This window comes from Triticum urartu, chromosome 4 (genome assembly GCF_003073215.2).
Source record: "Triticum urartu cultivar G1812 chromosome 4, Tu2.1, whole genome shotgun sequence".
NCBI lineage: Eukaryota > Viridiplantae > Streptophyta > Magnoliopsida > Poales > Poaceae > Triticum > Triticum urartu.
In genome coordinates, this window is record NC_053025.1 from 272,003,414 (window position 1) to 272,030,414 (window position 27,001).

The following is a 27,001-nucleotide window of genomic DNA, read 5'->3' on the forward strand; positions in this document are numbered from 1 at the left end:
ACATGCGATTTATGGATTTGGTACTGTTCTTCCCTAAACCATATTTTAGACTTGTTAGACATGCAAAGTAAGTACACCATGTTAATCTATGCATTTCTCTACTCCACTTACATATAAAGTTTATTAAATTCGGAGCTACAGTTAATTAGTTATGAAATAAATCATTTAACATGGTATTTATGCAAAATTAATCAAACAACATTTTAAACATTGATGAAAGTTGGATATTATGAAACTAGACAAAATTCTAAGCATTTTGCATATATAAAGTTTTTACATATGATACACAGTTTGTGAGTTACGATATGCATGAACTCGAGGGACTATTCTATAAAAATGCATTGTCTGGAATAATTAGCAAATCATCTAGAACTGAAAAAAATGTAATGGGCCAAAACTCAGGCGGCCTGGGCCTCACCAGAGGGGCTCAGCCCACGCGTTGAAGAGGAAGGCTGTCAGGAGGGCAACTGAGCCGGCGCGGCTTGCGGGCCATACGTGTGAGGATGCGGCCAAGGCGACCTGACGAGGCAGGGTCGCACGGGATCTGGTGATCTAGTCAACACGGCTGGACGAAGCGGGCTCGCCCTCGTCCTCGGACGAAACAGGGGCGGGGTCAAAACAGATGTCGCAGGCAGGTGATACGTCTCCAACGTATCTATAATTTTTGATTGCTCCATGCTATATTATCTACTGTTTTGGACATTATTGGGCTTTATTATCCACTTTTATATTATTTTTGGGACTAACCTATTAACCGGAGGCCCAGGCCAGCATTGCTGTTTTTTTTGCCTATTTTAGGGTTTCGAAAAAAAGGAATATCAAACGGAGTCCAAACGGAATGAAACCTTTGGGAACGTGATTTTCTCAACGAACAATACCCAGGAGACTTGGACCCTACGTCAAGAAACAAAGTAGGAGGCCACGAGGTAGGGGGCGCGCCTACCACCCAAGCATGCCCTCCACCCTCATGGGCCCCCTGTTGCTCCACCGACGTACTCCTTCCTCCTTTATATACCTACGTACCCCCAAACGATCAGATACGGAGCCAAAACCTTAATTCCACCATCGCAACTTTCTGTATCCATGAGATCCCATCTTGGGGCCTGTTCCGGAGCTCCGCCGGAGGGGGTATCCATCATGGAGGGCTTCTACATCATCACCATAGCTCCTCCGATGAAGTGTGAGTAGTTCACCTCAGACCTACGGGGCCATAGTTATTAGCTAGATGGCTTCTTCTCTCTTTTTGGATCTCAATACAATGTTCTCCCCCTCTCTTGTGGAGATCTATTTGATGTAATCTTCTTTTTGCGGTGTGTTTGTTGAGACCGATGAATAGTGGGTTTATGATCAAGTCTATCTATGAACAATATTTGAATCTTCTCTGAATTCTTTAATGTATGATTGGTTATCTCTGCAAGTCTCATTGAATTATCAGTTTGGTTTGGCTACTATATTGATCTTTCTTGCAATGGGAGAAGTGCTTAGTTTTGGGTTCAATCTTGTGGTGTCCTTTCCCAGTGACAGTAGGGGCAGCAAGGCACGTATTGTATTGTTGCCATCGAGGATAAAAACATGGGGTTTTCATCATGTGGCATGAGCTTTGTAACGCCCTTGATGCGGCTATATCTCCTACGTGTCGAGGCACGACTTAGAGGCATAACCGCATTGAAAGCAATGTCGCAAGTTAGGCAATCTTCACAACATCCCATGTAATATATAGATAATAAAAGGGGAGATACATAGTTGGCTTACACTCGCCACGTCAATCAAAGTACATAAATAGCATTACATCAACCAATCACTCATGGCCCGACTACGACGCCAGAATAAAAGACAAACCCAACATGCGACATGGTCCCGATCGCCCCAACTAGGCACCACTACTGATCATCAGGGAAAGACACATAGTAACGGCGTGAGTCCTCGTCGAACTCCCAATTGAGCTCAAGTGCGTCATCTGGAACGGAGTCATCAGGTCCTGCATCTGGTTTGGAAGTAATCTGTGAGCCACAGGGACTCAGCAATCTCGCACCCCCGCGATCAAGACTATTTAAGCTTATAGGTAAGGCAAGGTAAATATGTGGAGCTGCAGCAAGCGACTAGCATATATGGTGGCTAACCTATTCGCAAAAGAGAGCGAGAAGAGAAAGGCAAAGCGCGAACGAGTAACTAGAGAGCAACCTGCGGCAAGCATTACTCCAACACCGTGTTCACTTCCTGGCCTCCGCCGAGAAGAGACCATCACGGTAACTCACACAGTTGATTCATTTTAATTAAATTAAGGTTCAAGTTATCTACAACCGGACATTAACAAATTCCCATCTGCCCATAACCGCGGGCACGGCTTTCGAAAGTTCAAATCCCTGCAGGGGAGTCCCAACTTAGCCCATCACAAGCTCTCACAGTCAACGAAGGAATAGACCTTCTCCCGAGACATTCCGATCAGACTCGGTATCCCGGTTCTACAAGACACTTCGACACGTTAAAACAAATCCAGCAACACCACCCGAATGTGCCGACAAATCCCGATAGGAGCTGCACATATCTCGTTCTCAGGGCACAATCGGATAAGCAATCCATACAACTAAAACCAGCCCTCGGGTTTCCCCGAGGTGGCGCTGCAAGGGGCTCTAGGTTGGACCAACACTCAGAGGAGCACTAGCCCGGGGGGGTTTAAAATAAGATGACCCTCGGGCTCCGGAAACCCAAGGGAAAAGAGGCTAGGTGGAAAATGGTAAAACCAAGGTTGGGCATTACTGGAAAAGCTTTAATCAAGGCGAACTATCAAGGGGTTCCCATTATAACCCAACCGTGTAAGGAACGCAAAATCCGGGAACATAACACCGATATGACGGAAACTAGGGCGGCAAGAGTGGAACAAAACACTAGGCGAGAGGCCGAGCCTTCCACACTTTACCAAGTATATAGATGCATTAAGATAACAAGATAATACAATGATATCCCAACAAGTAAATAATATTCCAACAAGGAGCGGTCTCCAATCTTCACATGCAACTAGCAACGCTATAAGAGGGGCTGAGCAAAGTGGTAACATAGCTAATCAACGGTTTGCTAGGACATGGTGGGTTAGAGGTTTTCCATGGCAATTTGGGAGGCATGATAAGCAAGTGGTAGGCATCGTAGCATAGGCATAGCAAAAGAGCGAGCATCTAGCAAAGCAAAGAAAGAAGTGATTTCGAGGGTATGATCATCTTGCCTGCATAGTTGTCAGAGTTGACTGGATCCTCGAAAGCAAACTCAACAGGCTCCTCGTTAGCGAACTCGTCTCCCAGCTCTACCCAAACAAGACAAACAAGCAAACGGAACAAAATCAACCACGTGCAAGCTCAAACAACATGATGCAAACATAGTATGTTATGCGGGATGCGACATGTGATGCATATGCAAGATTTGACAAGGATTGAATGAACCTGGCCTCAAATTGGAAATCCAAGTGTTCCAATGGAAAGGTGAGGTGAAATCGCTTGAAAACGATATAAACAACGCCGGAATCGGAGTCACGGTTTGGAAATGGCAAGCAATTCAAATATGGCACCGGTTTGCGATATACAGCAAGTAGCCACCTAAATGCAACAAGATGAACATGCTACAGCACCCAAACATGACAACAAAATACATGGCAGGTATCCCTTCATGATGCTTAACAAAAAATAAACACTGAGCTACGGCCAATTCATCCATTAACAGGTTCAAACAAGCATGGCAAAAATTCATTTGGTAAACAGATTTCAGACTTAGTGAAATTAACACTTGTCTGGAATTTCAGATCAGGTAGCACACTTTGGAGCATGAAAACTATATGCTACAGGGCCTGAACATGGAAAAGTAAAGCATGGCATGGAGCTACTCAAATAGCTTAACAAAAGTCCCTTAGTGACCTTGAGCCAAAAGGGATCATAAAATACATTTGCAATCATGTGAACATGGCAAAAACATAATCAGATCACAGACTTAGTGGAAAACTGGAGCATGCAAATCAGGTATCAAGTAGGCATGTTTACGAGCTCGATGCACTCACTACAGAGCAAGTCATGACAATCTAAGCATACACCCATCAAGAATACACATTATAAAAGCTAGACATGGCAAGAACAATAGCATCGCATGCACGGATCAACTTCAACATCCTCGGCAAAATCGCTAACAAGTAGACAATCTGCCCAGATTCACGAAATAGCAAAAGTAGAGCTCGATTGACTCAAGCTAGGGTGCTCCATAATTGCAAACAAAGACATGGATGGATAAATCATCCTTACTGATCATCCTAAAAAGAGGCACGGATCACTAGGAAACAACATGAACATATGACATAATGAAATGAACAGATCAAGGACTTAGTGGAATTGCTAAGTCCCTGAAATCAGCATTAGCGGATGCACCACTTTGCAAGCTTGTGCTAGTCACCACACACAGCACAAAAAACATGGGTTGCACCTCTGGATAGATGGCAAAACATATAACAAAACTCATGTAGAGCTCAGGGGCATATCATAAACACATTAATCATGGCAAAAATGACAAATATCTAATTGGAGCAGTAGATCTGACAAATATCTCAAATAGCATTCTTCCAATAGCATTTCGGGAATCAAGATGAACTCAAATGAAAATGATGCAATGAGATGAAAAGATGTACTCTCTCAGGCGAACATTTTGATATGCTATATGCCCACAACGGAGCTACGGATGCAAAGATACAACACGACGAACATAGCAAAATAGTTAGGGTTTCGGGGCAAAAAGTCAGCCGAGATGTTTTGGATCTGAGATCTGCACGCTTCTCGAGGTTCGCCGGAATCGGAGCTCGCCGGACTTGATGAAGGCGACGGCGGCTGGCGGATCCGTGGGAGGAGGAGGGCGGAGGACGGCCGGAGCTCCCCGGGCGTGCGGCGGCAAGGCCGCGGCGTCGGGCGGCGAGGCGCGCGGGGCGGGGCTGCGCGCCGGAGCGGGGCGGCTCGCCGGAGCGGTGGTCGGTGGCCGGGCGAGGCGGCGGCGGGACCTGCCGGCGTCGGGGAAGGCAGGCGCGGGCGGCGAATGGAAAACGGGCGGCGGGGCGCAGCGATGTGGGCCTCGGGGGCCTCCCGCGGGCTCGGGCGGGCCGGCGGCGAAGTGGGGCTGCCCGTGCCACGTGGCGGCGTCCGATTGGCTAGGGCGTGGCGGCGGACGTGTCCGGCCGGACCGGACGTGTCTGGCGCGGCGCGAGGTGGCGGATCTAGGGTTTAGAAGGAGGGGATCTAGAATTTCGAGAGGGTGGTCTTTAAATAGGCATAGAGGGAGCTAGGAGTGTCCAAATGAGGTGCGGTTTTCGGCCATGCGATCGTGATCGAACTCTCTAGATGATGGAGGGGGTTTTGGTGGGTTTTGGCCCAAATTGTAGGGGTGTTGGGTTGCAACACACACGAGGCCTTTTCGGTCCCTCGATTAACCGTTGGAGCATCAAACGAAGTCCAAATGGTACGAAACTTGACAGGCGGTCTACCGGTGGTAAACAACACACGGAGACAAAAACCCGAACCTGAGAAAATAAAATAACTTAACACCGGAAACGGCAAGAGTGGGATTAGATATTAGGTAAATCACATCCGGGGTGTTACAACACTCCACCACTACGAAAGGATCTCGTCCCGAGATCTAGGACTGAAAGAACGCCGGGTACTCAGAACGGAGGTGATCCTCGCGTTCCCAGGTAGCTTCACGGTCGGAATGGTGTGACCACTTGACTTTGAGGAATTTGATTGACTTGTTGCGAGTCTTACGTCTAGTCTCTTTAAGAATAGCAACGGGGTGCTCACGATAAGAGAGATCTTGTTGGAGCTCAATGTCTTCATAGTTGACGGTGCGGTCAGGAGTCATGAAGCACTTTTGGAGCTGAGAGACATGGAACACGTCATGCACATTTGCAAAGTTTGAAGGAAGCTCGAGTTGATAGGCGAGATCGCCTCTCTTGCTGACAATCTTGAAAGGTCCCACGTATCTAGGGGCAAGCTTCCCTTTGATACCGAAGCGACGGGTACCTTTCATTGGAGAGACGCGGAGGTAAACATGATCTCCGATCTCGAAGGCCAAATCACGGTGCTTACTATCATAGTAGCTCTTCTGGCGGGATTGGGCTGCTTTGAGGTTATCTCGAATGACTTTACACATTTCCTCTGCCTCTGTGATTAAGTCATTACCGAGAAGTTGACGTTCACTGGTTTCAGACCAGTTGAGAGGGGTACGGCACTTCCTGCCATACAGAATTTCAAATGGGGCCTTGCCCGAACTTGCTTGAAAACTATTGTTGTAGGAGAATTCAGCATATGGAAGACAATCCTCCCACTTCATGCCGAAGAAGATCACACAAGCCCTGAGCATATCTTCAAGAATCTGATTGACATGCTCGACTTGACTGCTAGTTTGAGGATGGAAAGCTGTGCTGAAGCGGATGTTGGTGCCCATGGCCTTCTGAAAAGAATCCCAAAACTTGGAGGTAAAGATGCTGCCACGGTCTGAAGAGATCACTTGTGGAATACCATGCAGAGAGACATTTCGAGAGGTATAGAGCTCCGCCAATTGAGCTGCAGTGATTGACTCTTTGATAGGCAGAAAGCGAGCCACTTTAGTGAGTTTGTCGATGACAACGAATATAGCATCATTGCCACGTTTGGGCTTTGGAAACCCAGTCACGAAGTCCACCTCAATGTGGTCAAACTTCCATTCTGGAATGGCAAGAGGTTGGAGGAGACCAGCTGGCCTTTGGTGTTCTGCCTTCACTCTTCTGCAGACATCACATTCATTCACGAACTGAGCAATCTCGCGCTTCATTCGAGTCCACCAATAAGCCTGCTTGAGGTCCTGATACATCTTCGTGCTCCCAGGGTGGATGGAGAGGAGAGAATTGTGAGCCTCGTTCATGATCACTTTACAAAGGTCACCTTTGGGCACAACAATACGATCCTCGAAGAAGAGAGTGTCCTTGTCATCAAGGCGGTAGCACTTGTACTTGGGTTGACTCTTGGCAATCCCAATCTTCACCTTTTTCACCATAGCATCAAGAAGCTGGGCTTGGCGAATCTGGTCTTCCAAGGTAGGAGAGAATTGAAGGTTGGCGAGGAAACCTTGAGGAACAACTTGCAGATTAAGTTTGCGGAAAGCTTCACAAAGCTCGGGTTGATAAGGCTTGAGAATCAGACTGTTGCAATAAGCCTTTCTGCTCAATGCGTCAGCAATCACATTTGCCTTGCCTGGAGTATACTCGATACTCGGATTATAATCTTGAATCATTTCAACCCATCGAGTCTGTCTGAGCTTGAGATTAGGCTGAGTGAAGATGTACTTGATACTCTTGTGATCAGTGAAAATGTCCACTTTTCTTCCCAATAGGAGATGTCTCCAAGTCAAAAGAGCATGCACAACTGCCGCCAACTCGAGGTCATGAGTGGGGTAGTTCTTCTCGTTGGGCTTCAACTGGCAAGAGGTATAAGCCACAACTTTGTTCTCTTCCATCAACACTGCGCCAAGACCTTGGAGAGAGGCATCGCAAAAGACCTCGTACGGTTTGGATTCAGGAGGGGTCAGAACTGGAGCAGTGACCAATTTCTCTTTCAAGGTGTTGAAAGCGATGTCACATTCTGGAGGCCAAACATACTTGACGTGCTTCTGGAGAAAATTGAGAGAGGCTTCGCGATCTTAGAAAATTTTTCAACAAATCTTCGACAGTAGCTTGCAAGACCGAGGAAGCTACGGAGTTGCTTCACGTTCTGAGGTGGTTCCCAATTCAAAATTGCAGACACCTTCTCAGGATTCACCACAATGCCCTTGGCAGAGATGATATGACCAAGATAAAGAACCTCATCGAGCCAAAATTCGCACTTGGAGAACTTGGCATAGAACTGGTGTTCCCTGAGGTTATCGAGTACCAAACGCAAGTGCTAGGCATGATCTTCCTTGTTCTTCAAAAGGCCAGAATGTCGTCGAGATAGACCAAAACAAAGTCATTGGTGTAGGCATTGAATATGAAGTTCATCATGCGAGAGAAAGTCAGAGGAGCGTTGACAAGGCCAAAAGACATGACAGTGTATTCATACGAACCATAGCTTGTCCTAAAAGCCGTCTTTGGAATATCTTGCTCACGGATTCGAATCTGATGATAACCCATACGGAGATCAAGCTTGGAGAATACTTGGGCGCCTTTGAGTTGTTTGAATAGCTCGTTGATGTTGGGAAGCGGGTATTTGTTCTTGATAGTCTTCTTGTTCAATGGACGGTAATCAACACAAAGTCGATCCGTTCCATCCTTCTTCTTTACAAAAAGAACACCACAACCCCACGGACAAGAACTAGGTCGGATGAGACCCATTCTCTCTTGAATATCGAGTTGCTTCTTCAGCTCTTTCAACTCTTCAGGTCCGAGCTTGTAAGGACGTTTGCACACCGGTTCCGTGCCAGGCTCGAGATCGATGACGAATTCAACTGGCCGGTGCGGAGGCATTCCTGGAAGCTCTTCCGGAAAGATGTCTTGATATTCTCAAACGACTGGAATCTACGAGATAGCATCCAGTTCACCCTTCTCATTGAGAGAAAACAGACGGATGGTATCATCGCGAGCGGCAAAGACAATTACATCCTCAGACGAATGAGTCAATTGAATCTGCCTGGCTGCACAATCAAGCTGAGCCTTGTGCTTAGAAAGCCAATCCATCACGAGAATAAGATCAATATCCCAGTCACCAAGAACATTTGGAGAAGACAAGAACTTATAGTCACCCAAAGTGATTGTAACATCCGGAACGCATACTGGAGATTTCATTTGACGGGCCGGAGAGACAATAGCCAACGTTTTCAACAACACTTGAGTAATAAAATCATGCTTAGATGCAAAAGGTCTCGAGATGAAACAATGTGATGCACCAGTGTCAAAAAGAACTTTAGCTGGAATATCGTTAACAGGAAGGTTACCCATGATGACATCTGATGAGTCCTCTGCCTGAGCTGCATTCAGCATGTTGACCTTGGCGTGCTTGGGGTTATGCTTGACCACAGCTGTACTTGCCGATCTCACAGGAGGAGGAGGAGGGAGACGCCTCTGGTTGAAGCATTTGTTGGCATAATGACCCTTCTGTTGGCACTTGTTGCACGTGACCTCTGAAAGCGGACGGTGATACGGAGCACTCGATCTTGGAGCTTGAGACGAAGTCTTGTTCTAAAAACCGGGGTGGGGTGGGGGGGAAGATCCACTGCCACCTTTCCTCTTCTGATACGGCTGACGGAACGGAGGAGGAGGAAGCCAATACTTCTGCTGCTTGGTCACTTGAGTAGAGGAAGAAGGAGTAGAATCTCTGACTCGCTTCTTGGAAATCACACCTCAGTTGAGCAGCCTCTTGCTTCAATGCCATGTTATAGAACTCATCGTACCTCAAGGGCTCAAAGAGAACAAGAGCTAGCTGGATTTCTTCTCTGAGACCACCCCTGAACTGGTATATCATGCTCTTCTCGTCAGGGACGTCCTGCTTAGCAAAGCGGGCGAGCTTCTGAAACAACTTGTTGTAGTCATAGACAGACAAAGAGCCTTGCTTCAGGTTGCGGAATTCCTCATGCTTGCTTTCAACCATGCTCTGAGGAATATGATGAGCTTTGAAATCTTGACGGAATTCATCCCAGGTAATCACACGGCCTCCTCTTGAATCCTTGTACTGCTGGAACCATTCTGCAGCTTGGTCTTTGAGTTGGAAGGAAGCGAACTTGACAAAGTCCTCAGGCCTGATGTTACTGCACTCGAAATGCTTGCACAGATCCACGAGCCAATCGTCAGCATCAGTTGCCTCAACACAATTGCTGAAAGTCTTTGGCCCATTAGCAAGGAACTGGTTGAGTGTATCAAAGTGATTCTGATTGTTGCCTTGGTTGCCTTGATTCGCTTGATTGCGCTCTTGAAGAATTTGCAAGATCAACTGCGTGTTTGCATTGGTTGCGGCCATCACAGCTTGCCATGCCTCCGGAGGAGGTGGAGGTGGTGGCGGATCCTGATTCTGATTCTGATTGCTGCTCTTAGCGGGAGCCATCCTTAAGAGGGTGACAACCGTTAGCACATTGACGGATAAAATGAAGCTGAATCGAATGGGTTGAAATTGCAACATATAGTCTTCACATCCGAACAAAATGAACGAATGCATTCCACTTGAAATGGTCACATATCCATAAATTGAGAAGCCGCTTAGAATTTAGGTAGAGGAATAAATCAACAAGGTACGGATCAAGAACGAATACTCGGTAAGAAATCCCAATCTCAAACCAAATATCCGTGGAAGAAGACCTAGAGCTACAAGAATTCCCACCTATGAAACTCCCGAACCTTTCCGGTTATGCAATCAGGTGTTGGGGATACAGGGGAAGCATAATATCTCACCCAAATCTAGAAAATCCTACATCCAGCTGTATCCATCCTTCATCACATAACCGAGAAAACTTCAGAAAACATCTACCTCAACCTTCAAAAAGCATCCGTTATACAAGTTATGGCAATACTCCCGAACTCCCACCCCAGTACTGGGTGGCGTTGAGGTTATCTCACCAACGAACTGCATAAAAGAGATTTTTGATGTCGGCGTACTAAACTCAGGTATTCCAGAACTTCAACGATAAAATTGTGACGACAACACCTCAGAGCTCAACTCCCTGGGACACTGCCACAACCCCTAAAGACAGGAGGCACCAAGAACAATGTTCTCGTCACAAAACCATCAGAACGATTCCAAGATACCCGCGTGATCCTAAACAAAATTAGTGAAATTTGAGAAGAGAAGAGTCAAAACTCTACGCCAGGATGCCTTACCAGAGAGATGAAGGGACAAGGGAGTAAAAAGAATTCCTAAACTCTCTGATATATAATTCCTAAATGACTCAAAACATTTTTCTAGACACAACTCGGCCGCTAAAAACGATCAAGCAATGGGGGCTCCTAAGGTGGGGGAAGGCTCTGATACCAACTTGTAACGCCCTCGATGCGACTATATCTCCTACGTGTCGAGGCACGACTTAGAGGCATAACCGCATTGAAAGCAATGTCGCAAGTTAGGCAATCTTCACAACATCCCATGTAATATATAGATAATAAAAGGGGAGATACATAGTTGGCTTACACTCGCCACGTCAATCAAAGTACATAAATAGCATTACATCAACCAATCACTCATGGCCCGATTACGGCGCCAAAATAAAAGACAAACCCAACATGCGACATGGTCCCGATCGCCCCAACTGGGCACCACTACTGATCATCAGAGAAAGACACATAGTAACGGTGTGAGTCCTTGTCGAACTCCCACTTGAGCTCAAGCGCGTCATCTGGAACGGAGTCATCAGGTCCTGCATCTGGTTTGGAAGTAATCTGTGAGCCACAGGGACTCATCAATCTCGCACCCTCGTGATCAAGACTATTTAAGCTTATAGGTAAGGCAAGGTAAATATGTGGAGCTGCAGCAAGCGACTAGCATATATGGTGGCTAACCTGTTCACAAAAGAGAGCGAGAAGAGAGAGGCAAAGCGCGAACGAGTAACTAGAGAGCAACCTGCGGCAAGCATTACTCCAACACCGTGTTCACTTCCCGGACTCCGCCGAGAAGAGACCATCATGGTAACTCACACAGTTGATTCATTTTAATTAAATTAAGGTTCAAGTTATCTACAACCAGACATTAACAAATTCCCATCTACCCATAACCGCGGGCACGGCTTTCAAAAGTTCAAATCCCTGCAGGGGAGTCCCAACTTAGCCCATGACAAGCTCTCGCGGCCAACGAAGGAATAGACCTTCTCCCGAGACATTCCGATCAGACTCGGTATCCCGGTTCTACAAGACACTTCGACAAGTTAAAACAAATCCAGCAACACCGCCCGAATGTGCCGACAAATCCCGATAGGAGCTGCACATATCTCGTTCTCGGGGCACAATCGGATAAGCAATCCGTACAACTAAAACCAGCCCTCGGGTTTCCCCGAGGTGGCGCTGCAAGGGGCTCTAGGTTGGACCAACACTCAGAGGAGCACTGGCCCGGGGGGGTTTAAAATAAGATGACCCTCAGGCTCCGGAAACCCAAGGGAAAAGAGGCTGGGTGGCAAATGGTAAAACCAAGGTTGGGCATTGCTGGAAAAGCTTAAATCAAGGAGAACTATCAAGGGGTTCCCTAACCCAACCGCGTAAGGAACGCAAAATCCGGGAACATAACACTGATATGACGGAAACTAGGGCGTCAAGAGTGGAACAAAACACTAGGCGAGAGGCCGAGCCTTCCACCCTTTACCAAGTATATAGATGCATTAAGATAACGAGATAATATAATGATATCCCAACTAGTAAATAATATTCCAGCAAGGAGCGGTCTCCAATCTTCACATGCAACTAGCAACGCTATAAGAGGGGCTGAGCAAAGCGGTAACATAGCCAATCAACGGTTTGTTAGGACATGGTGGGTTAGAGGTTTGACATGGCAATTTGGGAGGCATGATAAGTAAGTGGTAGGCATCGTAGCATAGGCATAGCAAAAGAGCGAGCATCTAGCAAAGCAAAGATAGAAGTGATTTCGAGGGTATGATCATCTTGCCTGCACAGTTGTCAGAGTTGACTGGATCCTCGAAAGCAAACTCAACGGGCTCCTCATTAGCGAACTCATCTCCCGGCTCTACCCAAACAATACAAACAAGCAAACGGAACAAAATCAACCACGTGCAAACTCAAACAACATGATGCAAACATGGTATGCTATGCGGGATGCGACATGTGATGCATATGCAAGATTTGACAAGGATTGAATGAACCTGGCCTCAAATTGGAAATCCAAGTGTGCCAATGGAAAGGTGAGGTGAAATCGCTTGAAAACGATATAAACAACGCCGGAATCGGAGTCACGGTTTGGAAATGGCAAGCAATTCAAATATGGCACCGGTTTGCGATATACAGCAAGTAGCCATCTAAATGCAACAAGATGAACATGCTACAGCACACAAACATGACAACAAAATACATGGCAGGGATCCCTTCATGATGCTTAACAAAAGATGAACACTGAGCGACGGCCAGTTCATCCATTAATAGGTTCAAACAAGCATGGGAAAAATGCATTTGGTAAACAGATTTCAGACTTAGTGAAATTAACACTTGTCTGGAATTTCAGATCAGGTAGCACACTTTGGAGCATGAAAACTATATGCTACATGGCCTGAACATGGAAAAGTAAATCATGGCTTGGAGCTACTCAAGGAGCTTAACAAAAGTCCCTTAGTGACCTTGAGCCAAAAGGGATCAGAAAATACATTTGCAAGCATGTGAGCATGCAAATCAGGTATCAAGTAGGCATGTTTACGAGCTCGATGCACTCACTACAGAGCAAGTCATGACAATCTAAGAATACACCCATCAATAATACACATTATACAAGCTAGACATGGCAAGAACAATAGCATAGCATGCACGGATCAACTACAACATCCTCGGCAAAATTGCTAACAAGTAGACAATCTGCCCAGATTCACGAAATAGCAAAAGTAGAGCTCGATTGACTCAAGCTAGGGTGCTCCATAATTGCAAACAAAGACATGGATGGATAAATCATCCTTACTGATCATCCTCAAAAGAGGCACGGATCACTAGGAAACAACATGAACATATGACATAATGAAATAAACAGATCAAGGACTTAGTGGAATTGCTAAGTCCCTGAAATCAGCATTAACGAATGCACCACTTTGCAAGGTTGTGCTCGTCACCACACACATCACAAAAATACATGGGTTACACCTATGGATAGATGGAAAAACATATAACAAAACTCATGTAGAGCTCAGGGGCATATCATGCACACATTAATCATGGCAAAAATCACAAATATCTAATTGGAGCAGCAGATCTGACAAATATCTCAAATAGCATTATTCCAACAGCATTTCAGGCATCAAGATGAACTCAAATGAAAATGAGGCAATGATATGAAATGATGTACTCTCTGAGACGAACATTTTGATATGCTATATGCCCAAAACGGAGCTACGGATGCAAAGATACAACACGACGAACATAGCAAAATTGTTAGGGTTTCGGGGCAAAAAGTCAACCGAGATGTTTTGGATCTGAGATCTGCACGCTTCTTGAGGTTCGCCGGAATCGGAGCTTGCCGGAGTTGACGAAGGCGACGGCGGCCGGCGGATCCGTGGGAGGAGGAGGGCGGAGGGCGGCCAGAGTTCCCCGGGCGTGCGGCGGTGAGGCCGCGGCGTCGGGCGGCGTGGCGCGCGGGGCGGGGCGGCGCGCCGGAGCGGGGCGGCTCGTCGGAGCGGCGGCCGGTGGCCGGGCGAGGCGGCGGCAGGACCTGCCGGTGTCGGCGAATGCAGGCGCGGGCGGCGAACGACAAACGGGCGGCGGGGCGCGGCGATGTGGGCCTCATGGGCCTCCCGCGGGCTCGGGCGGGCCGACGACGAAGTGGGGCGGCCCGCGCCATGTGGCGGCGTCCAATTGGCTGGGGCGCGGCAGCGGACGTGTCCGACAGGGCGCGAGGTGGCGGATCTAGGGTTTGGAAGGAGGGGATCCGGAATTTCGAGAGGGTGGTCTTTAAATAGGCATAGAGGGAGCTAGGAGTGTCCAAATGAGGTGCGGTTTTCGGCCACGCGATCGTGATCGAACTCTCTAGATGATGGAGGGGGTTTTGGTGGGTTTTGGCCCAAATTGGAGCGGTGTTGGGCTGCAACACACACGAGGCCTTTTCGGTCCCTCGGTTAACCGTTGGAGCATCAAACGAAGTCCAAATGGTACGAAACTTGACAGGCGGTCTACCGGTGGTAAACCAAGGCCGCTTGGCAAGTCTCGGTCCAATCCAGAAATGTTTAATCCCCACACACGAAAGAAAGGTAGAAATGACCACCGGAGGAGAACGGAGTGCCGGAATGCAAAACGAACAACGGGGAAAATGCTCGAATGCATGAGACGAACGCGTATGCAAATGCAATGCACATGATGATATGATATGAGATGCATGAAAATGACAACAACACACAGAGACAAAAACCCGAACCCGAGAAAATAAAATAACTTAACGCCGAAAACGGCAAGAGTGGGATTACATATTAGGTAAATCACATCCGGGGTGTTACATGCTTATCCCTCTACATCATGTCATCTTGCTTAAGGCGTTACTCTGTTTTCATTAACTTAGTACTCTAGATGCATGCTGGATAGCGGTCGATGAGTGGAATAATAGTAGTAGATGGAGGTAGGAGTCGGTCTACTTGTCTCGGACGTGATGCCTATATACATGATCATACCTAGATATTCTCATAACTATGCTCAATTCGGTCAATTGCTCAACAGTAATTCGTTCACCCACCGTAGAATACTTATGCTCTTGAGGGAAGCCACTAGTGAAACCTATGGCCCCCGGGTCTATCTTCATCATATTAATCTTACAATACTTAGTTATTTTCATTGCCTTTTATTTTACTGTGCATCTCTATCATAAAAATACCAAAAATATTATCTTATCTTATCTATCAGATCTCACTCTCGTAAGTGGCCGTGTAGGGATTGACAACCCCTTATCGCGTTGGTTGTGAGGATTTATTTGTTTTGTGCAGGTATGAGGAACTCGCGCGTAGCCTCCTACTGGATTGATACCTTGGTTCTCAAAATGGAGGGAAATACTTACGCTACTTGCTGCATCATCCCTTCCACTTCGGCGAAAACCAATGCAGTGCTCAAGAGGTAGCAAGAAGGATTTTTGGCGCTGTTGCCGGGGAGTGCACGCAAAAGTCAATATACCAAGTACCCATCACAATCCTTATCTCCCGCATTACATGATTTGCCATTTGCCTCTCGTTTTCCTCTCCCCACTTCACCCTTGCCGTTTTATTCTCCCTCTCTCTCTATCCTCCCTCTCCTTTTCTATTTGCTTCTTTTTTCCCACTTGCTTTTTTTTGTTTGCTTGTGTCTTAGTTTGCTTGCTTGTCTCGATGGCTCTTCCCCGATTTGGTGATCTTCACCTTAAAAGGCTAGAAGAAATCGAAAACAACTTTAGGAGCTTTATGGTCTTGCAATTCAAGCATAATAGTTTCTTTAGAAACGAGCTTAAGGAACAAAAAAGTTTTATGAGTTTTATGAATAAATAGCTTGATGATATGTCTAAGGAATTTGATGGTTTAAGATCCCAAATTGCTCATCTTGAGAAATTGACTGCTAAAATCTCGGATAAGCAGGCTACCTTAGTTAATAGGATGGCCGCTAAACCGGATTCCTATGAAAATAAAGATGAAGATCTAAAAGTTATTGATGTGTCCCCTATTAATTCTTTGTTTTGCAATATGAATCTTAATAATGATGGGACTGAATACGATCCACCTTTACCTAGAAGGCGTTCCAAGAATTCAGAGTTTTTAGATCATGCTGCTAAAATTGATGAAAGTGGGATCGAAGAAATTAAAACCCTAGATGTTGCTAAACCCACTATTTTGGATTTAAAGGAATTTAATTATGAAAATTTCTCTTTGATTCATTGTATTTCCTTGTTGCAATCCGTGCTAAATTCTCCTCACGCTTATAGTCAAAATAAAGCTTTCACTAAACATATCGTTGATGCCTTGATGCAATCTTATGAAGAAAAACTTCAGTTAGAAGTTTCTATCCCTAGAAAACTCTATGATGAGTGGGAACCAACTATTAAAATTAAAATTAAAGATCATGAGTTTTATGCTTGATGTGATTTGAGTGCTAGTGTTTCCACGATTCCAAAGACTTTGTGTGATTTGTTAGATTTCCGTGATTTTGATGATTGCTCTCTAAACTTGCACCTTGCGGATAACACTATTAAGAAACCTATGGGAAGAATTAATGATGTTCTTATTGTTGCAAATAGGAATTATGTACCCATAGATTTTTTTTGTTCTTGACATAGATTGCAATCCTTCATGTCCTATTATTCTTGGTAGACCTTTCCTTAGAACGATTGGTGCAATTATTGATATGAAGGAAGGAAATATTACATTCCAATTTCCTTTAAGGAAAGGCATGGAACACTTTCCTAGAAAGAAAATTGAATTACCTTATGAATCTATTATGAGATCCACTTATGGATTGCCTACCAAAGATGGCAATACCTAGATCTATCCTTGCTTTTATGCCTAGCTAGAGGCATTAAATGATAGCGCTTGTTGGGAGGCAACCCAATTTTGTTTTTATTCCTTGCTTTTTGATCCTGTTTAGTAATAAATAATTTATCTAGCCTCTGTTTAGTTTGTCTTTTTTTTTGTTTAATTAGTGTTTGTGCCAAGTAGAACCGTTGGGAAGACTTGGGGAAGTCTTGATATCTTTCTGTAAAAAATAGAAACTTTAGTTAATTCTTTTTGAAGATGATTAATAGATAAATTCCTCACGTCCAGGAATTTATTTTAGAATTTTTGGGGTTCCAGATATTGCGCTAGCTTCAGATTACTACAGACTATTCTGTTTTTGACAGATTCTGTTTTTCGTGTGTTGTTTTCTCATTTTGATGAATCTAGGGCTAGTAAAATAGTTTATAAACCATAGAGAAGTTGGAATACAGTATGTTTAACACACAATATAAATAAAGAATGAGTTCATTACAGTACCTTGAAGTGGTCTTTTGTTTTCTTTTGCTAACGGAGCTCACGAGATTTTCTACTTTGAGTTTTCTGTTGTGAAGTTTTCAAGTTTTCTGTAAAGATTTGATGGGTTATGGAACAAGGAGTGGCAAGAGCCTAATATTGGGGATGCCCATGGCACCCCCAAGATAATTTAAGGACACCTAAAAGCCAAAGCTTGGGGAAGCCCCGGAAGACATCCCCTCTTTTCGTCTACTTCTATCGGTAACTTTACTTGGAGCTATATTTTTATTCACCACATGATATGTGTTTTGCTTGGAGCGTCTTTTATGATTAGAGGGCATGTTTGGTTGACGTCCTGAAGGTCATGCCTGAAAAAATCAAGTGCCTAGACAAGGACTGAGATGGCGCTGTTTTTTGCCTGTCCAGGCGACGACTGTTTGGTTCGTGTCTGAGCCTGGGATGTTAAATATGTTATAAACAAGTTCTCTGCTCACTTGTACTTTCTTGTATTTTATATGGGACAAGATGATTAGCATCCTAGGCACCGTCCCAGGCACGTCCAGGTGTCTAGTTCGGGTGGCCTGGACCAGGCTAACAGCGCGTACATGTTTTACAACCCAGGCTAATGACACGCTGTACTTTCCCAGGCCAGGCTACTGTCTGATATTCAGGACACCAACCAAACAATGTACAGGCAGCTCTGAGGCAAGCACCAGGCCAGGCTATTTCGCTCGAGGGCAGCAACCAAACAGGCCCTGAGTCTTTGCTTTTTAGTTTACCACAATCATCCTTGTTGTACACACCTTTTGAGAGAGCCATACATGATTTGGAATTTGTTAGAATACTCTATGTGCTTCGCTTATATCTTTTGAGTTATATAGTTTTGCTCTAGTACTTCACTTATATCTTTTAGAGCACAGTGGTGGATTTGTTTTATAGAAACTATTGATCTCTCATGCTTCACTTAGATTATTTTGAGAGTCTTAAATAGCATGGTAATTTGCTTAAATAATCCTAATATGCTAGGTATTCAAGATTAGTAAAAAATTTCCTATGAGTGTTTTGAATACTAAGAGAAGTTTGATGCTTTATGATTGTTTTGAGATATTGAGGTAATAATATCAAAGTCGTGCTAGTTGAGTAGTTGTGAATTTGAGAAGTGCTTGTGTTGAAGTTTGCAAGTCCCGTAGCATGCACGTATGGTAAACGTTATGTAACAAATTTGAAACATGAGGTGTTTTTTTATTGTCTTCCTTATGAGTGGCGGTCGGGGATGAGCGATGGTATTTTCCTACCAATCTATCCCCCTAGGAGCTTGCGCGTAGTGCCGAGGGTTTTGATGACTTGTAGATTTTTGCAATAAGTATGTGAGTTCTTTATGACTAATGTTGAGTCCATGGATTATACGCACTCTCACCCTTCCATCATTGCTAGCCTCTTCGGTACCATGCATTGCCCTTTCTCACATTGTGAGTTGTAGCAAACTTCGCCGGTGCATCCAAACCCGGTGCTATGATACGCTCTTTCACACATAAACCTCCTTATATTTCCTCAAAACAGCCACCATACCTACCTATTATGGCATTTCCATAGCCATTCCGAGATATATTGCCATGCAACTTTCCACCATTCTGTTTATCATTACACATTCATCATTTTCATATTGCTTAGCATGATCATGTAGTTGACATAGTATTTGTGGCAAAGCCACCGTTCATAATTCTTTCATACATGTCACTCATGGTTCATTGCATATCCCGGTACACCGCCAGAGACATTCAATTAGAGTCATCTTTTGTTCTAGCATCGAGTTGTAATCATTGAGTTGTAAATAAATAGAAGTGTGATGATCATCATTTTCTGGAGCATTGTCCCAAGTGAGGAAATAAAAAAATAAAAAAAGAGAAGAGAAAGGCCACATAAAAAAAGAGAAAGGCCCAAAGAAAAAAATGAGAGAAAAAGAGAGAAGGGACAATGTGACTATCCTTTGCCACACTTGTGCTTCAAAGTAGCACCATGATCTTCATGATAGAGAGTCTCTTTTTTGTCACTTTCATGTACTAGTGGGAAATTTTCATTATAGAACTTGGCTTTTATATTCCAACAATGGAACTCCTCAAGTGCCCTAGGTCTTCGTGAGCAAGCAAGTTGGATGCACACCCACTTAGTTTCTTTTGTTGAGCTTTCATACATTCATAGCTCTAGTGCATCTGTTGCATGGCAATCCCTACTCCTTGCATTAACATCAATCGGTGGGCATCTCCATAGCCCATTGATTAGCCTCGTTGATGTAAGACTTTCTCCTTTTTTGTCTTCTCCACATAACCCCCATCATCATATTCTATTCCACCCATAGTGCTATGTCCATGGCTCGCACTCATATATTGCGTGAAAGTTTATAGGTTTGAGATTGCTAAGGTATGAAACAATTGCTTGGCTTGTCATCGGGGTTGTGCATGATGAGAGCATTCTTGTGTGACGAAAATGGAGCATGACTAAACTATATGATTTTGTAGGGATGAACTTTCTTTGGCCATGTTATTTTGAGAAGACATAATTGCTTAGTTAGTATGCTTGAAGTATTATTATTTTTATGTCAATATGAACTTTTGTCTTGAATCTTTCGGATCTAAATATTCATACCACAATTAAGAAGAATTACATTAAAATTATGCCAAGTAGCACTCCACATCAAAACTTCTGTTTTTATCATTTACCTACTCGAGGACGAGCATGAATTAAGCTTGGGGATGCTTGATACGTCTCCAATGTATCTATAATTTTTGATTGCTCCATGCTATATTATCTACTGTTTTGGACATTATTGGGCTTTATTATCCACTTTTATATTATTTTTGGGACTAACCTATTAACCGGAGGCCCATCCCATAATTGTTGTTTTTTGCCTATTTTAGGGTTTCGAAGAAAAGGAATATCAAACGGAGTCCAAACGGAATGAAACCTTCAGGAACGTGATTTTATCAACGAACAAGACCCAGGAGACTTGGACCCTACGTCAAGAAACAAAGGAGGAGGCCACGAGGTAGGGGGGCGCACCTACCCCCCCCAGGCGCGCCCTCCACCCTCGTGGGCCCCCTATTGCTCCACCGACGTACTCCTTCCTCCTATATATACCTACGTACCCCAAAATGATCAGATACGGATCCAAAACCCTAATTCCACCGCCGCAACTTTCTGTATCCACGAGATCCCATCTTGGGGCCTGTTCCGGAGCTCCGCTGGAGGGGGGTATCGATCACGGAGGGCTTCTACATCATCACCATAGCCCCTCCGATGAAGTGTGAGTAGTTCACCTCAGACCTACGGGTCCATAGTTATTAGCTAGATGGCTTCTTCTCTCTTTTTGGATCTCAATACAATGCTCTCCCCCTCTCTTGTGGAGATCTATTCGATGTAATCTTCTTTTTGCAGTTTGTTTGTTGAGACCGATGAATTGTGGGTTTATGATCAAGTCTGGCTATGAACAATATTTGAATCTTCTCTGAATTCTTTTATGTATGATTGGTTATCTTTGCAAGTCTCTTCAAATTATCAATTTGGTTTAGCATACTAGATTGATCTTTCTTGCAATGGGAGAAGTGCTTAGCTTTGGGTTCAATCTTGCGGTGTCCTTTCCTAGTGACAGTAGGGGCAGCAAGGCATATATTGTATTGTTTCCATCGAGGGTAACAAGATGGGGTTTTCATCATATTCCATGAGTTTATCCCTCTACATCATGTCATCTTGCTTAAGGCGTTACTCTATTTTCATTAACTTAATACTCTAGATGAATGCTGGATAGCGGTCGATGACTGGAGTAATAGTAGTAGATGCATGCAGTAGTTGGTCTAAATATTCTCATAACTATGCTCAATTCTGTGAATTGCTTAACATTAATTCGTTCACCCACTATAGAATACTTATGCTCTTGAGAGAAGCCACTAGTGAAACCTATGGCCCCCGGGTCTATCTTCATCATATTAATCTTCCAATACTTAGTTACTTTCATTGCCTTTTATTTTACTTTGCATCTTTATCATAAAAATACCAAAAATATTATCTTATCATATCTATCAGATCTCACTCTCGTAAGTGGCCGTGTAGGGATTGACAACCCCTGATCGCGTTGGTTGCGAGGATTTATTTGTTTTGTGCAGGTACAAGGGACTCGCGCGTAGCCTCCTACTGTATTGATACCTTGGTTCTCAAAAACTGAGGAAAATACTTACGCTACTTTGCTTCATCATCCCTTCCTCTTCGGGGAAAACCAGCGCAGTGCTCAAGAGGTAGCAGCAGGCAGCGGCGATGAAAGAGAGCGACGATGATGAACTTGGTGCACGAGGGAGAGGAGCTCAGGCTGCAGGAGAGGTACGGCTGGGGAGCGCATGGAGGAGGGCATGGCCATGGCTGAGGCCCTGGTGGACTTGGGTGGTGGAGCCCGACGTGGAGACAACTCGACGAGGAAGTCCATGGCAGCGGACGCGGTTGATCCGCGACAAGGCTTGCGGAGCGAGGGAGGCAGGGGTTGCAGGAGCGGCCCACTTCTCATCAGGAAGCAGAGCAACAGCGGCATCTTGGCGCGGCTGTAGGCGGCGCTTGGCAAGGCGACGAACTGCAGGTGCGGCGACATCGGATCTGGCCGCGGACGGAACTACGATAGCATCCATGTCGTTCCCTCCTGGTTTGATGAAGAGGAGGCACGGCGGCGCGAGAGAGGCCGGCGGCGAGGCTAACGAAGTGGCTGTCAGGGCCGCGGAGCTTGTGTGCGAGTAGAGGAGCTCGGGGACTCGGGAGCGCGAGGCTGCAGGGAGCTCTGGTGTCGAAGGAGAACGGCAGGACGCCGGTGCTTGCTGGAACCGAGCGGAGGAGGTGGCATAGCGGCGACGAGCTTCCATGTACCTGAGCGGCCATGGCGTTCCTTGCTCCAATTTTAACGCCACTCCTGCACCAAACCCACCCGGCGTCACCGACCAACGGGACCCACAGGGTAGCAGGCGAGTGGGTGTCAAAGGAGAACGGCAGGACGCCGGTGCTTGCTGGAACCGAGCAGAGGAGGTGGCATAGCGGCGGCGAGCTTCCATGTACCTGAGCGGCCATGGTGTTCCTTGCTCCAGTTTTAACGCCACTCCTGCACCAAACCCACCCGGCGTCACCGACCAACGGGACCCACAGGGCAGCGGCTCGGACCACTCGCCTGCTACCCAGTGACCGCCATGGGCCAGGAAGCCCAACACTAGGGTAGCGGGGCCAGAGTGGACTCGGTGAAGCCCAAGTACTGTAGCCACTACTTAAGCCAGAGCGAGGAGGAAGCGACTCATCCAGTGGATCACCGAACGGCGGTGGTACAAACCCTAGTTCATCTCATTTCTGTTTTCCCCCAATTCTTGTACTCCCACTTGTACTCGTAACAGCTACCAAATCCTGCGTAATAGATCGTGACTCTTGTCGTTGCCCTTACAGCTGGTATCATAGACCAGTCCACCACCCCCTCCGTCCGCCAAAATGGCGCAATTCGTCGAAACTGGAGGCACCCGTCAAGGCCGAGCTCTTCTCGAATCGATGGATCCGTCGATCCAGTTCATCCTCAACCGGTGGGAGTCACTCATCGTGGCTAACACCAAGGCCCAACCAGCCACGGCGGCCAAGATCGATGACCTCCTGGCTTGGCGACCTGATCTGGAGCATCGCGTCTCCGAGTTGGGAGCGGCGGTCGCGGCGCTGCAGTCTGCGGTGTCAGCGATGCAGCCAGTGAGTGAGGACGCAGCGGTGGGTGCACCCCTTGGCCCGCCACCGCCAGCGACACTCGGTGCTCGTCCAAGCACCAGGATCGGCGCGGTGCGCGATTCCCACGGGTCTGAGGACTGCGGCGATTTCAACATCACACGGGGGCCGCTAGTGGCGTCCTTCCAGACCCCACCGCCGCTCCCGGCAAATGGTCAGTGCGATGCCCCATCCTCTCCCTCTACTCTATCGCCCTTTGCACATGCAAGCCAACTCCTGAGAGGGCTGGGCCAGGCACACCCATCCATTTCCTTTCCGTTGTTCTCGGCAGAGAACCCGAACCTGTGGAAGACGCTCTGCGAGCAGTATTTTCACATGTTCACGGTCCTCCCTTCATTCTGGGTGCCCATGGTAGCCCAAAATTTTTCAGGGTCAGCAGCGATTTGGTTACAGTCTATTCAGAAACGCCTCTCTGAGTACCATTGGGAAGCCTTCACCGTGTTACTTTGCACGCGTTTTAGCCGCGATCGGCATGAAACGTTGATCCGACAATTTTACACTATCAAGCAGACTACTACTGTTGTTGATTACATTCAGAAGTTTGAATTGATCATTAATCACCGGAGTTCCTACTCTGAATCAATTAATCCATTTTATTTCCTCACGCGCTTTGTGGAGGGGCTGCGGAAGGATATACGCGCGGTGGTCTTGGTCCAATGGCCACCGGACCTGGACATAGCGTGTGCCCTCGCCCTGCTACAAGAAGAGGTGGTTGATGGGGTCTTCGGCACACTACACCGACCGCCTGAGCAAGCGCCATGGCCGGGAATGGCGCTGCCCCTGCCTCCTCCACCGACTCGTCCTATGGCTGCAACAGGCGCTACAGATCGCCGCGGCACCGACGCCGCATGAGCGGATAGCTCCAAGGTCAAGGCCCTCCGCGACTACCGACGTGCCCGGGGCTTGTGCTTCAAATGCGGCGAGCGATGGGGCCCTGATCATGTCTGCCCTGCCTCTGTCCAGTTGCACATCGTTGAAGAAATGCTTGAGCTCTTCAGCATTGATTCTTTAGTTGACCAAGAAGGAGAGGTCCAGCAAGTTCATGCGATCTCGCGTCCTGCTCTCGACGGCGGCGTGTCACCCAAAGCGTTCCAGCTTTCGGCAACCATGCAAGATCAAGATGTGCTCATTTTAGTTGATAGTGGGAGCTCTACGTCCTTCATGAACCAACGACTGGCTGACTGCTTGTCAGGCACTCAAGCTTTATGCCAGCCCTGCCGTGTCCGAGTGGCTGACGGGGGCGAGCTGCTCTGTTTTGCATCTATTCCAGCGTGCCGCCGGTCGTCTCTGGGGCTGGCTTTCACCACAGATATGAAGATCTTGTAGCTTGGGGTTTATGATGCCATCCTGGGGATGGATTGGTTGGAACATCACAACCTGATGATGGTGGATTGTAGGAACAAACATCTGCGCATTCCAACTGCCCTCGGCCCGGCCAGCCTGTTCGGTCATGAAGCTCCATCAACCCAGTGCCATGTGATCAACAGCGCCCAGTTACAACAGCTGCACCGCCAGGGGTCCCTCTCGCATTTGTGTCTGCAAGGAACAGAGTACTCCCGCTGCTGAACCCCAAGACCTACAGCCATTGCTTGAAGAGTTTGTGGATGTTTTTGGTGAACCAGAGGGATTACCACCACGTCGTGCATGCGACCACACTATTCCAGTTATGCGGGGGCCCAACCAGTTAACATCAGACCTTACCGCCATAAACCAGAACACAAGACAGAGATCGAAAGACAAGTCCAGGAACTTCTCCAGTCTGGGATAATTCAACGCAGTCACAACACTTTCTCATCGCCCGTCATTATGGTCAAGAAGAAGGACGGAACCTAGCTGCTGTGTGTTGACTACAGGCATCTCGACGCCATGACGCGTGTTAGCAATTTTCCAGTGCCCATCATCGAGGAGCTATTGGATGAGTTGCACGGCGCGTGCTGGTTCTCCAAATTGGACCTCCGCGCCGGGTACCATCAAATAAGACTGGCGGAGGGGGAAGAATTCAAAACAGCCTTCCAAACACACTCGGTCCAATATGAGTTCAAAGTGCTCTCATTTGGGCTTGCAGGAGGACCGGGACTTCCAATGGCGTGATGGCTGACACGATGCACCCTCTCCTCAGGCATTGTGTCCTGCTATTCTTCGATGATATCCTCGTCTTCAGCAAAACATGGGCGGACCACTTGAGGCATCTGAGACAAGTCCTTGACTTGTTGCATCGAGATCAATGGAAGGTGAAGCGAGCCAAATGTGAATTCAGGCAACAGCAGCTATCCTACTTGGGCCACGTCATTACCAGCGACGTAGTGGCCATAGAGCCAAGAAAGATCAAAGAAGTAGAGGAGTGCCCTACACCCACTGATGCTAAGGAAGTGCATCACTTCTTAGAACTCGTGGGGTATTACCGCAGGTTCGTCCGGGGATTTGGGATCATAGCACGTCCCCTGTTCAACCTCCTGAAGAAAGGTGCCCCCTTCGTCTGGATCGACAACACTAATCATGCGTTCTGTTTACTAAAACGAGAAATGATGACGGCACCGGTCTTGGCACTTCCGGACTTCACCAAAACTTTCACCATCAAGACTGACACATGCGACAAGGTCATAGGGGTAGTGTTGCAGCAAGAAGGGCACCCTATTGCCTTCATGAAGAACAGCCTGAGCCCGCGCTACCAGGGTCTGTCGACGTATGAGAAGGAGTACCTAGCCATTGTGGTGGCCATTGATTAGTGGAGACCATACCTTCAGCACAGCGAATTCATCATATACACTGACCAGAAAAGCCTAGTGCACCTCGAAGAACAGCGTTTGACAACCCCTTGGCAGTAGCGGGCATTTACCAAGTTACGTGGCCTATGATACATCATTCGTTACAAAAAAGGGTCGGATAACGCGGCTGTGGACGAACTGTCTCGCTCCCAAAGCACCAGAGTTGCTATTCCATGTCACCTCTTTTCAACCCAGCTGGCTCGAGGATGTGATAGCCAGTTACAACTATAATCTGCAAGCTCAGAAACTGCCCTAGAAGCTTGCTCTCCATGAAGACCCCAAGGAACGGTTCACTGTGAGGGATGGGATTTTGCATTTCAGGGACCGAATTTGGTTGGGAGGCTCCACTGCTATGCAACAGAAGATTATATCAGCCTTCCATGACAGCCCCATAGGAGGGCACAGTGGATTTCCAGCCACCTTCCGCCGCGTGTGCCGGTTGTTTGTCTAGCCGAAGATGCGGGCACATGTCTTGCAATACGTGCGCTGCTGCTCGGTGTGCCAGCAGGCCAAACTAGACCGAGCAGCCTCCCCGGGACTGCTAGTGCCTCTACCAATTCCACAACAGCCTTGGGAGATGATCACTATGCGTTTCATTGACAGGTTGCCGCAATCTGGGAAGTTCAATTGCCTCTGGGTGGTAGTGGATAAAAGGACCAAGTTTGCTCATTTTCTACCTCTGGTGCACCCGTATACAGCTTCTAAAGTGGCCCTCCTCTACATGTCCAGCATGTACCGTATCCATGGGTTTCCAAAGTCTATCGTGTCCGACAAGGATCCCGTGTTCACTAGCCATTTTTGGCAAGAGATGTTCATGTATGCAGGCACAGATCTGCGCATGAGCTCATCCAACCACC